The 15,486-nt window shown below is 45.2% G+C and overlaps 1 long non-coding RNA gene across 5 annotated transcripts; it reads right to left on the bottom strand.

Moving 5' to 3' along the window:
* Nucleotides 1-9,795: 9,795 nt before the first annotated feature.
* On the bottom strand, nucleotides 9,796-15,281 carry LOC109778569 (uncharacterized). Of its 5 annotated transcripts, none has more exons than XR_012184783.1 (7): nucleotides 14,370-15,281; nucleotides 14,221-14,273; nucleotides 12,703-12,746; nucleotides 11,820-12,006; nucleotides 10,879-11,202; nucleotides 10,253-10,415; nucleotides 9,796-10,127 (listed from the first exon to the last, which is right to left on the bottom strand). It is a non-coding gene; the product is annotated as an uncharacterized lncRNA (long non-coding RNA). The 5 variants fall into 5 exon arrangements; XR_002236591.4 differs by lacking the exon at nucleotides 9,796-10,127 and adding an exon at nucleotides 13,139-13,347 and having other exon boundaries at nucleotides 10,141-10,415; XR_012184784.1 differs by lacking the exon at nucleotides 12,703-12,746.
* Nucleotides 15,282-15,486: the final 205 nt, after the last annotated feature.

The following is a 15,486-nucleotide window of genomic DNA, read 5'->3' on the forward strand; positions in this document are numbered from 1 at the left end:
TATCCTTGATGGCAACAATACAATATGTGCCTTGCTGCCCCTACTGTCATTGGGAAAGGACACCGCAAGATTGAACCCCAAGCTAAGCACTTCTCCCATTGCAAGAAAAACCAATCTAGTTGGCCAAACCAAACCGATAATTCGAAGAGAATTACAAAGATATCAAATCACGCATAAAAGAATTCAGAGAAGATTCAAATAATATTCATAGATAAGCTGATCATAAATTCATAATTCATCGGATCTCGGCAAACACGCCGCAAAAAAGTATTACATCGGATAGATCTCCAAGAACATTGAGGAGAACATGGTATTGAGAATCAAAGAGAGAGAAGAAGCCATCTAGCTACTAGCTATGGACCCGTAGGTCTGTGGTAAACTACTCACGCTTCATCGGAAGGGCAATAGAGTTGATGTAGAAGCCCTCCGTGATCGAATCCCCCTCCGGCAGGGTGCCAGAAAAGGTCCCTAGATGGGATCTCACAGGTACAGAAGGTTGCGGCGGTGGAAAAGTGTTTTTGTGGATGCTTCTGGTGGTTTGGGAATATATGTGAATATATAGGAGAAAGAATTAGGTCAGGGGAGTCACGGGAGGCTGATACGTCCATTTTGCATCATGTTTTCCTACTGTTATTTATGATGTTTTTATCCATAATAATGCTTTTTGGAGTAATTCTAATGCCCTTTCTCTCATAATATGCAAGGTACACACAAAGAGGGAGAATTCCGGCAGCTGGAAATCTCGACCTGAAAAAGCTACGTCAAGCTACCTATTCTGCAGAACTCCAAACAAGGTGAAACTTCATGGAGAATTTTTATCAAATATATGATGAATATTGGAGCAAATAACTACCAGAGGGGGCCCACCAGGTGGTCAAAACCCACCTGGACACGCCATGCAGACCAGGCGCGCCCTGGTGGGTTGTGCTCACCCAGGCCCACCTCCGGTGCCCATCTTCTGGTATATAGGTCATTTTGACCTTAAAAAGGACAGGACTTTCAGGATGGAGCGCCGCGGTCTAGAGGCGGAACTTGGGCAGGAGCACTTTTGCCCTCCGGAGGAGCGATTCCGCCGGGGGAACTTCCCTCCCGGAGGGGGAAATCATCGTCATCATCATCACCAACAACTCTCCCATCTTGGGGAGGGCAATCTCCATGAACATCTTCAACAACACCATCTCATCTCAAACCCTAGTTCATCTCTTGTGTTCAATCTTGTTACCGGAACTATAGATTGGTGCTTGTGGGTGACTAGTAGTGTTGATTACATCTTGTAGTTGATTACTATATGGTTTATTTGGTGGAAGATTATATGTTCAGATCCAATATGCTATTTAATACCCCTCTGATCTTGAGCATGATTATAATTTGTGAGTACTTACTTTTGTTCTTGAGGTCACGGGAGAAATCATGTTGCAGGTAATCATGTGAACTTGATATGTGTTTGATATTTTGATAGTATGTATGTTGCGATTCCCTTAGTGGTGTTATGTGAATGTCGACTACATGACACTTCACCATATTTGGGCCTAAGGGAATGCATTGTGGAGTAGCAATTAGATGATGGGTTGCGAGAGTGACAGAAGCTTAAACCCCAGTTTATGCGCTATTCCGTAAGGGACCGAGTGGATCCAAAAGTTTAATGCTATGGTAATTTATTCTTAATACTTTTCTCGTAGTTGCGGATGCTTGCGGGAGGATTAATCATAAGTAGGAGGTTTTTTCAAGTAAGAACAACACCTAAGCACCGGTCCACCCACATATCAAATTATCAAAGTAGCGAACACAAATCGAACCAACATGACGAAAGTGACTAGATGAAATTCCCGTGTACCCTCAAGAACGCTTTGCCTATTATAAGAGACCGTTTTGGCCCGTCCTTTGCCTCAAAAGGATTGGGCTACTTTGCTGCACTTTTGCTACTATTATCGTTACTTGCTCGTTACAAATTATCTTGCTATCAAACTACTTTGCTACTTACAATTTCAACACTTGCAGACATTACCTTGCTGAAAACTACTTGTCATTTCCTTCTGCTCCTCGTTGGGTTCGACACTCTTACTTATCGAAAAGAGCTACAATTGATTCCCTATACTTGTGGGTCATCACCACCCAGCCCCCATTCGATCGAGTGCTCATCATCTTGCGTGGACACAAAAAGCCCAGTGATTGTTGAAAAAGGCTTTCACCCGCTTTATATATAAAGCAACGATCATCAATAAGCCGATACAAATGCATGTCATCACAATACACGCTCATACCAAAGGCAGGATACATAGGCGCTAAGCGCAGCAACACCACCCCTAGCACTACCTCCGCGAAGAGATGAAGCCGCATACAACGAACCGTGGGCTCCAAGGCGGCGCCTTCAGGAAGGATACGACACCGGAGCACCGCCACCGCCCGATCTGAGGACCAGGGTTTCCCCTGGAGCCGCACGACGGGCAGTGTGAGCCGCGACGACGCCTTCAAGAAGGGAACGAGGTTCGCCGCCGCTGGTCCGTCCAAAGATAGAACGGGTTTTCACCCCGCCCAACACTCAACGCCACCGAATGCCACACCCCGACTACCACGCCGCCCACACGACCATGGCCACTGGGCAGCACCAAGCCACGGGCTCTGCCCATTAGCACCGCGCTACCACCACCAGGGCCGCCGCCCGGGCATCCAAGACCTTGGCATCACCTCACCAAGGCCTGCCGATAACCCAACCAAAGAGATGAGTGGAAAGGTCCCACCTTTCGCACCCCTGGGTGACCCCCAGTGCCGAGACCTAATAGGCCAGATAGGACTAGCTTCCATCGACCTGTCCTGCAGCACTGGGCACGAGACGAGCTCGGTCCAGCAGCACCGTGCGCCAGACGAGCTAGGTCCTGCCGCACCGGGTGCAAGATGAGCGAGGGATCGCAACTGGGAGAAGGCCGGCCCTACGACGAAAGTAGCACCCGAGAGACAAGGAGAGGGATCGAAGGCCGACACAAGCCACCTACGGACGAGCCGACGTCGAAATATGTCAGCCGCCGCCGCAGCCAACCTGCCAAGCCATCGTGGAACCATCCACGGCCAGAGCAGCAGCCACACCGGGCCATTGCCCAACCCGCGCCGCCTGCCGAGCTCGAAGTGTCGGAGCCGCTGGGCATGCACCTCTCGCTTCCGACAAGCCACCTGAACACACCGGACCGAGCCACCACGGGCCAGCACGCCGGAGCCACCACCATGTCGGAGCCTCCACCGCACCGAAACGAAGCAGAAGCGGCCAACTCGCACCCCCACGGCCCTCGCCGCGAGGGTCGGCCACGGACAACCCGCCGCTCGAAGCACGACAGCACGCCGATGTCCTGCCAGCACCTGCGCTTCGCCGCGCTGCGACGCCCGACGTCCGCACCGCGCCTACACCAGACAGAGCCACGCCGCGTTGGCCCTAGCTCACGGGGGAACGAGAAAATCCCCGCTGCCTTCGGCTCCGGTCGGGCTTTGGCGGTCGAGCCCCGTGGCGGCAGCGAGGGAGGGGGAGGGTAGGTGTCGGGCCTAGCGGTGGCGGTGTAGGGTTTTCCCCATGGTCACCGCACATGGGCGACTCGGGAGGAGACGACAAAGGGGAGGGGAATTTCCGTGGATGCGTTTTAAGATGTTGAATCAGATGCCCCGGTGGTTCCAAGCTTTCGATCATGCTACCCGTGCTCCACGCCACAGACCTAAGAGCAACTCACAGTCTCGTCATATTTGCGATTACTATAATGCATACGAAACACACTATATGAAATTGTAGGCCGCCAAATTAAATATAAACTCAGAATGTCATAACGTGTGCTTCATTTTTTATGTGAGACATGTTTATTAGTGGCTAGAAGACATCTTTCTTTCTAGGATTTCAACATGGATTTACAAAATGAATTTCAAGAAGGATTAGCTAGGATTTTCATCGCAAAAAAAGGATTGACTAGGATTTGAACAATCCTAAAACTACGATTCTCTACTAGTTGAACTACAAGCTCTTCCTCCTCTTGAAAGTGACTCGTAGGCGGGGACGCTTTGAGAGTCGTGACTTCCGTGGCCATGCGGTCGACAAAACGCATGTGCGCCTTGGATGCGGGATAAGGCCACACTTTTTAAGGCTGCCATGAGTGTGGTTTTCATTTTTGCGCGGGTGACCGTCAAGATGCGGTCGAAGAAGGAGAGAGTGGTAGGGAGGAGCACAACAAACAGCTGATTCAAACTGACGACATGCGTCATACTTGATCCACTCGGAGTAGACTCATGTCCGCTCCCAAAAAACTCCCTCTCTCTCTCTCCCTCCCTCTCCCTCTCCCTCCGTCCCTTCATCTCTCTCTCTCGCCCTCTCTCTCGCTCTCTCTGTAAATGGGACTGACTATGGCAGTGACAAGAAGAGGGGAGGGTGCCGGCTGACACAGGGGGGTGGGGGTGAATGTGGTGGCTGGCGATGGCGGAAGATAGGTGAGTGTGGCGTCGCCGTCAAAGGGGGCGACGTGGATTTGTATACCCATGAATGGGTGCGTTCCAGCGGGAAACATGGCAGATTTGCCACATTACGGGGTGATAGACGAGTGCGAAACGCAGCAGCAGTGGCCATTAATTTGCTATCTTCCTGGTGGAAATATGTCTATGACATTGGCAAGGGCGGAATCGATAGTCATACGGACGGCGGCGCCATTAACCGGGCTACGCGCAGGAGGAAGTGGATGGGTTGAAACTTCCCTCACACGCAAGCGGTTGCAGATGGAGGCCGCTCCATATCAACGCCATCAACCATCAGATATAGAGGTTTGCAAGCTCGATTTGGAGCCATAAATTATGTAGGCCGAGGGGCGTATGGCGGCCCTGCTTTTTCGGCCAAAATCGCCATATATCGGCGGTTATTATGCTGATTGACTCGATATGAGGACTTTACTAGAGTTTCTTCAAGGGCATATTCAAGATTATTCTCTACACATGATTCACATGTCCGCGGGATAGTCTGGACATGGTTCGGACAAAAAAACAACCATCCAACAAGCTTCCCCGATACACCATCATGTACCGACTATCCAGATTCCTCTAAACCCAACCCTATGTGAGTGAGAAAGGAAGAAATTTGGATTTTCCACCGCGTCAGTGCTACCTCACACCCAGCCAAACACCCCTCTCTATCTCTGCCCCCTCAACTTAGTGCATCCAGACAATTAGGGGCAATTCGACGACGCCTTGGATAGATGGAGAACGTATGTGAATATTTATTTTTGGTTGTTCGCAAACAAATGTGATACATGATTTGAGGGGCAATTAGCTACAGGTTACCCCTTAGCTCGGTGTTTCGGCAGTCAATTTCCAAGGCGCGGGAGCGTTCCTGCGCCACCAGGTGGCGCGTGCCGGGCACTTCCCATATCGGGACGATTTTTCTTCAACTTTTTCCTGGGTTTCATGTTTTTTTGGGGGTTTTCCTTCAAAAAATTTCTCGGGTATTTTTGATATATTTTTTTGTTTCTTCAGTTTTTGTCTACCAGAAGTGTGAAAACACAATAGTGCTTCGCATGAAAACATTTATGTGCCTATTCATGAAGAACATCATTACTTCCACGCGGAAAGGGAAGCACATTAGTGCTTCATTGAGAGCATAATAGTGCTTGGTGTGAAGCAGAGTGGCGCTTCCACGTTCTCCCGTGTGCTTCTCAGAAAAAGTGAAGCACATGTGTGCTTCCGCATAAAAGGCACAAAGTGTGCTTCCCAAAAACTAAGCACGAATTAGTACAGTTTGAGGCACGGGTTAGTATAATTTTAAAGTGCGGTTTAGTACAATTTTGGAGCACATATTTTTTCAAGAAAAAGTTGATTGAATCCTAGTAATATTGGATCTAGTTTCGAAGATCTCAACGCATAAAAAGAACAGGTGAAAACAGTTTGTGATTTAGACGCACGGCTCAAAAATAACTTATTTTGAAAAATCAAATCTACAGAAATAAGTATAAGTAAACACATTGTGCCTCTCGTATGTGGGAAGAAATCTCACCAAAAATCTAATATTGTGACAAATGTCAAACATGCAATAGTGACTAGTGATTTCGATGATTCGATGAATGTTCTCAGAGATGTCCTAAAATAACGGTTGATCGATGATCCGATGGGGGTAAGACTGTAACCATGGTAGACTAAAATCGAGTAATGTTCCAACTCCGAAGCAGTTTGACGCACTATAGTTTTACCTACATATTTCGGCACTACCTCATGAGTAGCAGCATGCGTGTGGCTCCACACGAAGAGAGGTCATATACCGCCGAAATCACTAATTAAGGAGTACTCGTTGCAAAGAACACTTCACTTTCCCAGGTCGCGACAAGTGACGTCGCAACCTGAGAGTTTTCTTTTTTTTTCGTAGATCCGTTTATTTAAAACGTTTTATCTCTTAAACCGTGCGTCCAAATCTCGAACCGTTTTCACCATTGGATTTCTCGCGTCGAGATCTTCAAAAATAGATCCCATGTTGATAGGTTTTAACGAACTCTTTTTTCACGAAAAAAAACCGGACGAAAAAAACTGGGCGAAAAAACTGAACTGGGAGCACGTTTTTTTTTCCTTTCCGAAAGAGGCACGCCCGTGCCTCTCGCGAAATCACAACCGTGCCTTTCGTGGAAGCAAAACCGTGACTATCATGGAAGGAAAAAAAACAGAAAACACGTTTTTCTTTCATTTCCGAGAGGCACGGCCGTGACTCTCGCGAAAGCACAACCGTGCCTCTCGCGAAAGCAAAACCGTGACTCGCGAAAGAAAAAAAAACAGAAAACGCGTATTTTTTTTCCCTTTTCGAGAGGCACGGCCGTGACTTTCGCGTAAGCATAACCGTGCCTCTCACGGAAGCAAAACCGTGACTCTCACGGAAAAAAAAATAGAAAACGCGTTTTGTTTTTCCCTTTCCGAGAGGCACGGCCGTGACTCTCGCGAACAACCGTGCCTCTCGCGGAAGCAAAACCGTGACTCTCGCGAAAGAAGAAAAAAACAGAAAACGCGTTTTCTTTCGTTTTCGAAAGGCACGGCCGTGACTCTCCATAAAGCACAACCGTGCCTCTTGCGGAAGAAAAACCGTGACTTTCGCGAAAGGGGAAAAATGCGTTTTTTCGCGCAAAAAAAATCAAATTTTTTTTTGATCGAAAAGCTAAGAAAGACCGTGGGAAAACCAAAACGTCGAAAAAACCCGGAAAAAACCATTTAAATAGCCGAAAACGTGTGCGAAAAAATAAAAAAAAATAAAATCCGAAGGGAACGTCCAGAGCGTGACATGTGGCGAATGGCTGAGAGCGCGCCAAGTGGCGCTGATCATTGCGAGGCTCCCGAAGGAGCGCTCGTTAACTAGTTGCTCCCATATACCGCGCCTTCGGCGCCCAAAAGGTGAGATGGTGCTCACGTGCGCCCAAGCAGGCCACAGCCCAACAATGTGAGGTTGCTTGCCCTACCCCTGCTCACTTGCTTGGTTTGATCGGTGCACCGGTTTGACCCATTAACGGTTGACTTTAAAAAAAAACTAAAATTTTGATAAAAGAGAAAATATATAAAGTTCTAGAATCTGTCAAAATATAAATTTTTAAAAGTTAAAAAAGTAAAAAGTTTGCAAATTTGAAAAAGGTCCAAAGATTTTTAAAAACAATCATGAATTTGAAAAAGTTCCCGAATTCAAAAATGTTCCCGAACTTAGTAAATGTTCGCAAAATTATAAGAAGTTGTGAATTCAAAATTTTCAAAATTTCAAGAAATTTGAGAAAAAGCTCATGAATTTGGAAAAAATTCACGCGTTTCAACAAAGAGAAAAATGAAGAAAAAAAACAAAATACCGCTCAAAACTGAACAAAAACCGGTCCAGAAACCCAAAAAAAAAAAGACCAGGCGCTTCCAAAAACCGGGACAAGCTTCTCCGCTCAACCTGTCTTAGATGGTCGGCCTATTGCGATAGGTTTCAGGCGCCACATACCATTAACACTGTAAGTGACGCTTAAGGCGCCGAATTGGATTCGTGAGCGTGAATTTACTAAAGCCTGCGGCCAAATTTTTTATGGAGACGAGCACCGGAACAGAAACCCTCGGTTCCCTCGACGGTCATGATGACCATCAGTAGCAACTGCCGGTGGTTGCACGATGGTCGAGAGGCCTTGGTCGGACATATATCCCACTGGGCGCCCCTGTCTCTGGGCCATGCAGAAGCTTTTTTCTGTTTCATTTGAATAAAATTATGCCATCCCGTTGTGCGATGTTCAGCTATGGACTGCAATGTAAAAGGACGCAACTACAATAGAACGTCAGATTTTTTTTACATGACAAGTCGAATGTTTTCATGGCAATTATATTTGTTTCGAGGATGGTAAATTTCTTTAGCAAGCATGGCAAATTCTTGCATGTGTAGTTTTTGGCCAAGATTTTTCATGTTTACTAAAGATAATTGCCATCATCACGATAACTATAATTGTCATGAAAAAGTTAAATTTTCATGGTTAAAAATTTGATGTCAGATTTTAACATTACCGACGTAAAATTGCCCGCACGCACTCTGACATGGAAAAAAATTAATCAAACCACCTCGCGAGTGCTGAGCCACATGATTCCTGGCAAACAAAAAAGCACTAGCCCGCGGGTTTAGTTATTTCATGAACTTTTAATATATATAGACACACACATCTGGGCTATTCTGTTTCGCGTAACAGAATATTCTCTACTTGAACGGATGGTTTCAAGCGATTGTACTGATGATTTTCATCTCATTGAACTCATCGTGTTTTCGTTGGAATGGGGCGTGTAATATATCATTGGAAAGCTCATGACATCTACATTACAAATATATAAGAATTTTTTGCAAAATCATCATCGTTTAAGAGCAGTTTTGGAAAAATCTTTTTTTCAAAACCGAAAACGCGAATCGTATTTTGGACTTAATTTTCAAACGGTTTGTCGGAATTGAGCAAATAAGATGGCATTGGAAAGCTAGTGAAAATCCGCTTCTTTCATATATTTATTGTTTTTTAAATTTTTATATAATTTAAAAGTAATTTTGAAAACGGTGAAATTCTGGGCGAAACGTATTTTTGTGATTTTTTGCAAACGGTTTGTCGGATTGACGCAAATCATATGACGTTGAAAAGCTATGGAAAATGCGCAACTTTTTCGTATTGACAGTTTTTTCTAATTCTTTACGATTTTAATACGAATTTGAATATGGTCAAATTTGATTTCGAACGCGGTTTTTTTTAAGTTTGTCGAAATGGGGCAAAAAATATACGGTTGGAAATCTATTAAAAATGCTAAACTTAGTCATGTCGAACGTAATCAGTAATCGTTGAAGAGTAATTTTGAATACGGTGAAATCCATCATGCTGTTTTTCTGTCAGAAAAAACAGAGTACTTGTACTGATGTATTTCTCACAGAAAAATTTTGAATGGTTCCTAAAAATGAGTACTTGAGCTGATGTCCGTATGGGTTTGTATTTAGCGTGTTTTCACAGAATAGAGTCTACTCTCTGTTTTTTCAGTATGGTTTTTCTCGTAACAAAATTCACGCATTAAAAAGTTTGTACTGGTAAAGGTAAAGGGAAACAAAACACCACCGCCACGATGGTATAAAGAGTAACTTTTTTCGCCAATAAATGTGTTGTGTTTTTCTTTGAAAATATATTCCTCGGGTCCATGGACGAACTTTCTCAAATTCCACAGGCAGACCAACTGTGTTTTATTTTTTAAACTTATATGCCAGTACTAATTGAACATTCTCATACAATTTTTTGTCCATTATGGACATCAACCAAAATAGGCAGGAGAGAGCACTATCGAACTGATCGTTTTGTTTTCATTCGTACTGAACTATCATGTACACTTTCTTTTGAGAAGTAGCAATCATATCATCATACACAGAATTTTTTTTTTTTTTGAAACTGGATCATACACAGAAAATTTGAACTTGCAGTTGCTGCTATGTGTACGGATTCCATGTTTTGTTCGTCCTCATTGCCTGCGTTGTGTACTTCATCCTCAACCTGCAGGTGTCCTTCCTGCTAGTGATCAGCATCGTCATCCTGGGCTTGCGCATTGGAGGCATTATTCCTGGCCGCTGCTGGCATCATTGCTGATGCTTACCTTCCTGTGATTAACTTTCAATTCTGTCAAACAAGGATGAAAAGACAAGACAAAATCAAGGACACTACATCAACACAAATGAAAGAACATTGTTCTTGCACTTTGTCAAACAAGGCTGAATACTTATTTATTTTCTCCCAACACTCACTCTAGCTAATGTACGTTTGGGAGATACGTACAGGAAAGAAAACATGTACCTCCCTCTTGGACACATGAATGATTCATCAACATCTTCTTTGTTTCTCCATGAAAGCTCTCTCTTTTTCTCACATATCTGTACCATTTTCCTCAAATGGTTGATCATCCATGGCCTGCCTTTTGCATAAGATAATCAATTCGTCACTGAAATATCTATCAGTTTTGTTGTAGGCAAACCAAAAATAAGAACTTAACTTAACTAAACTAAAAATAAATATTGAACGAAAATTGGAAATCGAGCTGAACTAAAACTAGGAACTGGACTGAACTTTTCTAATATTAGTACATGTAGCTCTCGATATAAGTAGTGTACTGCCAAGCAATACAAATGAGAAAAAGAAATAAACCCTGGCATTCATTACATTGACATTTAATACATCGCGCATACATGTTAAATAATGGAAACATTTCATTTTTTTACAGCAAGCAGACACCTTTTGGCATTTTCAACTACAGTTATAAAATATACCAAACCCATTTTCCAAGCATAGAACTGCAGAAATATAGCAAAGTTGAACTATTGTATTCTACAGAGAACTGCACAGAATTAATAATCTGAAATGCTTTTTTTCTCACCAAACTGGTCACACCTTCACTGGAGTTTGCCTGGAGGTGCAGGAGCATGGACATGCACGGTTTCGCATGTTGAACTTCTAGCAATCTCACGCCTCTGCAAGCCATAGAGCAGCTGAGAGGAGGGACCACCGGCCACTATGTGTTGTGACGTTGGGCTGCCAGAGCTGTGCATGGAGAGGCTCAACGGTGAGTGCACAGGAGCGGTGGAAGAACAGTTACGGCCTCTGGCGGTGCCTAGAGCTAGCACGAGGTGCCTTGGCTTCTTCGACCGATGCTCAGTTGGCGTATGCCAACAGTAGAACTTCCTGGCCTTTGAAACTCGTACTGAAGACATGTACCAAAGAACATCATGCATCAGTATTCAGAAGACATACAAGTGCTACACACTGCCGTGAGGTACCCAAAATCAGCTTTTTTGGCTCTCAACCTCCTGCATATATATTTGAACTGATGTTTTTTCTGCCATTGAACATTATTGCCTCTCGAGTATGAACTATGGAAACTTTATTTTGGCCGAACTGTTAGAAATTTTCTATGAAGTGAAAACTAGCATACAATATAAAACTGAATTAATTTTTTAACACGCACACTGCACTGTTTCAGCTTTTCTTTATGAACTGATGATAAAATACATACAGGGCTGCTACACCAGTAGCAAATTCATGAATACATGACATTTTTTTGGGAGAGCAATCTAACAAGTGTTATAGCAAACCACGGAACAAGTACATGTTTTGAACTGCTCAAGAACGCGCATCAAGCAAAAAATACAAACCACTTCTGATTCACTAAAATGTGAGCTAATTTTCAATAGAGATTCACTAAAACAACTTCTGATTTTTTAAACATCTAGCTTCTCATTATTTTCAATTTGAACTTGCTTGTTTTTTTTAGCAACGCGAAATGAAGCAGTAAGCAAGAGATGGGACGGGGGTGAGTACCTGCCAGTGCCGGTGGAGTAGCGCCGTGGTCTTGCCAGCGAACATGGGGCCAACGATGACGTGAAACACACGAAAATTTCTCAAGTAATGTAATCTGTAGCAAATTTCCACGTTGAACTTTCCTAGTTCAGATCATTGAACTCTCCCAGCCGGCGATGCTTCTCTCAGGAACGGAACCCAGTGGACCCTGCACACGGAAAGCCCATCGCAGCAACGTTAGTACTTCCCAAGTTGCTGCATCTGTACTCACTATGGCGATGTGTTTGTACTGCCCAAAAACATACGCGAGAGCACAAAGTAAACAATTTAAAAAAATTGTGCTCACAGGAATAGTGACAAACACCTAAAGAACATGTTCTTTTCACATCTTCCCAACTACTCAATTAGCAGAACAACACATCTATGCATTTAAATAGCAGGAGCAAAGAAAGAGATAGATTGCTGTGAGAGAGTGCCGTTGATGCACGCAGAGGACTACCATCAGCGCTCAACTTGGACGGCAGCCAGCAACCGTGGTAGACGGGCTGGTGGTGGCGCCTTATTGGCATATGCAATGCAGGAATCACAAGTTCGAAAAAACTAACTGTGAAGTTTGCATCACTGAGCATCTTTTGTGCGTTTAGCCTTAGAAGTTGGTCTTGCGCAGCATAGACTGCAGCAAGAACACAAATTCAGGAAAACGCCAAAAACACTCTGAACATTCAGGGGTTCTGTTTTTTTGTTCTACATACTATAATGAAAGTTCAGTCACAACTTGTCTGCTACTTGATCGCAGCAAAGAACCTGATCGTGCATCATCGATCGAAGTACTTGAATAGATGGAAAGAGTAGGCAATTTTTTATCGTGCACTATAAAATATACTTTTGTATATGCGTAGCTAACCTGACGTTGACCTGTCACGGGGTGGATTCCGGCCTAACCCCATGCTGCCAAGTCAAAAGTTGACACAAGATTAGTTTCAGTGCAACTAAATGGCATGATTCATCAGTTCATCAGTTCAATCAAAAGGTCACAGGTTCATGGCCAATTTTCAACGGTTCAGTTCAAAATTCAACAATTAATTTTTTCAACTATTCAAACCGAGGAATGAAAGCTGACCCATCATACTTCATGTAATTTTCTATAGAAAATGATTCACGACCAAATTCGCAACAGTTCAGCAGTTCGTGGCCAAATTTGCAAGCACACATACTTCCTGTAGAAAACGGATACACCATCTTTAAGCTGCAACGCTATCTTTCTTTTTAGAGTACATCCGCTAGGGGCCAGCAGCAGCAGCTCCTCACACAGAGTGTGAGAGAAAGATGAGCGAACACACCTATGGCCGAGCACAGATAGTGACGTCGTCCTGGTCATCACGGACAAGTAGAACTGCCCCGTCGTCTTCAGCGGCACCGCCGACTCTTCGCAAGCCATGTGTGGGGAGGCGGGGCTGGCGCGCTGAACGGAGGCGGCGCTGCAGGGAGGCGGCGATGGCTTTTTCCTGATGTACTATGCTTTGTATTTTGATGCTCACACTAGCTAGGTCTGTAGAAGTTGTTCCATGAGTTGTTATGCAAGTGGAAACACAGAATCTTTTAGAGCTCAATTTCTTGTGGAGAAAGTGGAAGAAGGATTAACTAATATTTGGTCTTGGCACAGTAAATATATTTGAACCTAGACAATTTAACTAGTTGAACTGAGACAGTCAAACTGATTAGCACATCTAGGTATAATGAGATTATTTAACTAGTTGAATTGAAACAGATTAGCACCACTAATCCACCATGTGATTTTGGGCTTACAGAATTACCGAATGTTTTGTGTTCTTCTATGAACCTTTTTGTTATCTTTTTTCTGAACTCCAAACCACAATTACAATTACAATACACACATGTACTACACAACAGTGTGTATTTGTACTATTCATAACAACGAATTAACCAAAAAATAACTAATTTATGAAGGAAACAGTTTTTGAACTTGGTTTGAGCTTCATCTCTTCATTTTTTTTGAACTCGTGCAGCAGGTATACCTGAACTTGTGTGACATTTTATTCAGTTGAAAGAAGCTAATTTTTGAACTCCTGCGGCTAACATACCTGGACTCACGGATGGGGGTGGAGGCAACTGCTCTAGCAAGGGCTGCGGGTTGGCCAACTTCTCTACTGATCATGTTCGTGTGTTTCTTGTTACTATGCACACCATGTTGTTGTTCAACAACAAAACAGAGCTTGATTTATATCAGCAAAGCAAAAGTTGGCCGAAAATTTTGTTCCTTGCCTCTATACAAATTTATAAGTTATAACATGAGATTTCTATCAGACGCGGAGCTTTTAGTTAAACTGATGATGAAATAGGAAGCCTGTTGAACTGAAAAACACAGAAAATGTGAACTGAAAATCATGGAAAATGTGAACACCTTCAATCAATAAACTCTACTGGATCGCTTAGCTCTTTCTTTGCTGCCTCCGCCTACAATTGAAAATTATTTCCATGTTAGAGCTGAGGACCGAGATAAAATTTTGGTGAAAGCCTGGCACAAAGCACTTGACACGGGCAAGCACATACCTCGGCCCTGTCCTCATGTACGATCTACACTTTGGGATGGTTTTGAGAACGGCCATGAGTGGTGGGTTGAACGGCCTGTGGTGGTGGCTGTGGACGGCTAGCGTCGTCGTGTGGGTCTGGTAGGCCTCAGAGGCAAGCTGTCAAAGGAGGTCGTCGAGAGCAAGTTGTGCCAGCAGGGAGCCATAGTTGTTCCGGAGATCAGGAGCTGTCAAAGGAGGCAGACTCCTGAGTTGCGGTGTCGAACGACTTGGCGCTGTCTCATTGAACGGCCCGGGATGGCGACAGTGAATGGCCAGGGCGTTGCAGCGACGAAGCCTCACCAGCGGAAGGAGGTAGCGTGGTGGAGGGATTGGAGTGAGCTCGGCCACGAGCGCAGCCGCCATGGGATGAACTGGAGGAAGTGCTGAACAACAATGGAGGTGAGGAGGTGCTTGGCTGGCGGCGGAGCAAGGAGAGATAGCGGCGGCGCGTGAGGACGTCGTTCGGGTGGCCGTGGTGGCGACAGATGGTTTTGGGCGGTGCGATCTAGGGTAAGGCAACGGCGACGACTCGATCTGTGATTGGAGTGCGGGGCGGTGGCCGGATCCGAGGGAGAAGGTGGGGGCTGCGGCCGGAGCCGAGGGAGAAGGTGGGGGCTGCGGCCGGAGGCGAGGGAGAAGGTGGGGGCGGCGGCCGGAGCCGAGGGAGAACGTGTGGGGCAGCGGCCGGAGCCGAGGGAGAAGGTGGGGACAGGGCTGCGCACTGGAGGAGAGGGGAGGCCGCGACGGCGTGCTGGGGGAGGCACCGGCGGCGCGCTGGGGTAGGGAGAGGCCGCGACGGCGCGCTGGTGAAAGGGGCGGTCGCGGCGGCGCACTGGGGGAGCGGATCAGGTCGGGGGACGGGGGTTCTGGGTCTTTTTCCTTTTGTCGTTTCGGGCAGGGTAGTTTAGGTGGCCTTTCTTAGCTCGTAGTTCCTCGAGCCACATAGGATGGATTTGCTATCCACACTAGCTCGGATGGTGGTTATGAGAACCCTTCATTTGCTTTGAGATCCGAACTTTTGAGTGGATAAGGTTTTGATTTTATGATTTGTTGAATTTCGCCACGGCAGTAGGGGAAAGCTGGGACGAACCTTTTGG

This window comes from Aegilops tauschii, chromosome 5, assembly GCF_002575655.3.
Source record: "Aegilops tauschii subsp. strangulata cultivar AL8/78 chromosome 5, Aet v6.0, whole genome shotgun sequence".
Classification (NCBI taxonomy): domain Eukaryota; kingdom Viridiplantae; phylum Streptophyta; class Magnoliopsida; order Poales; family Poaceae; genus Aegilops; species Aegilops tauschii.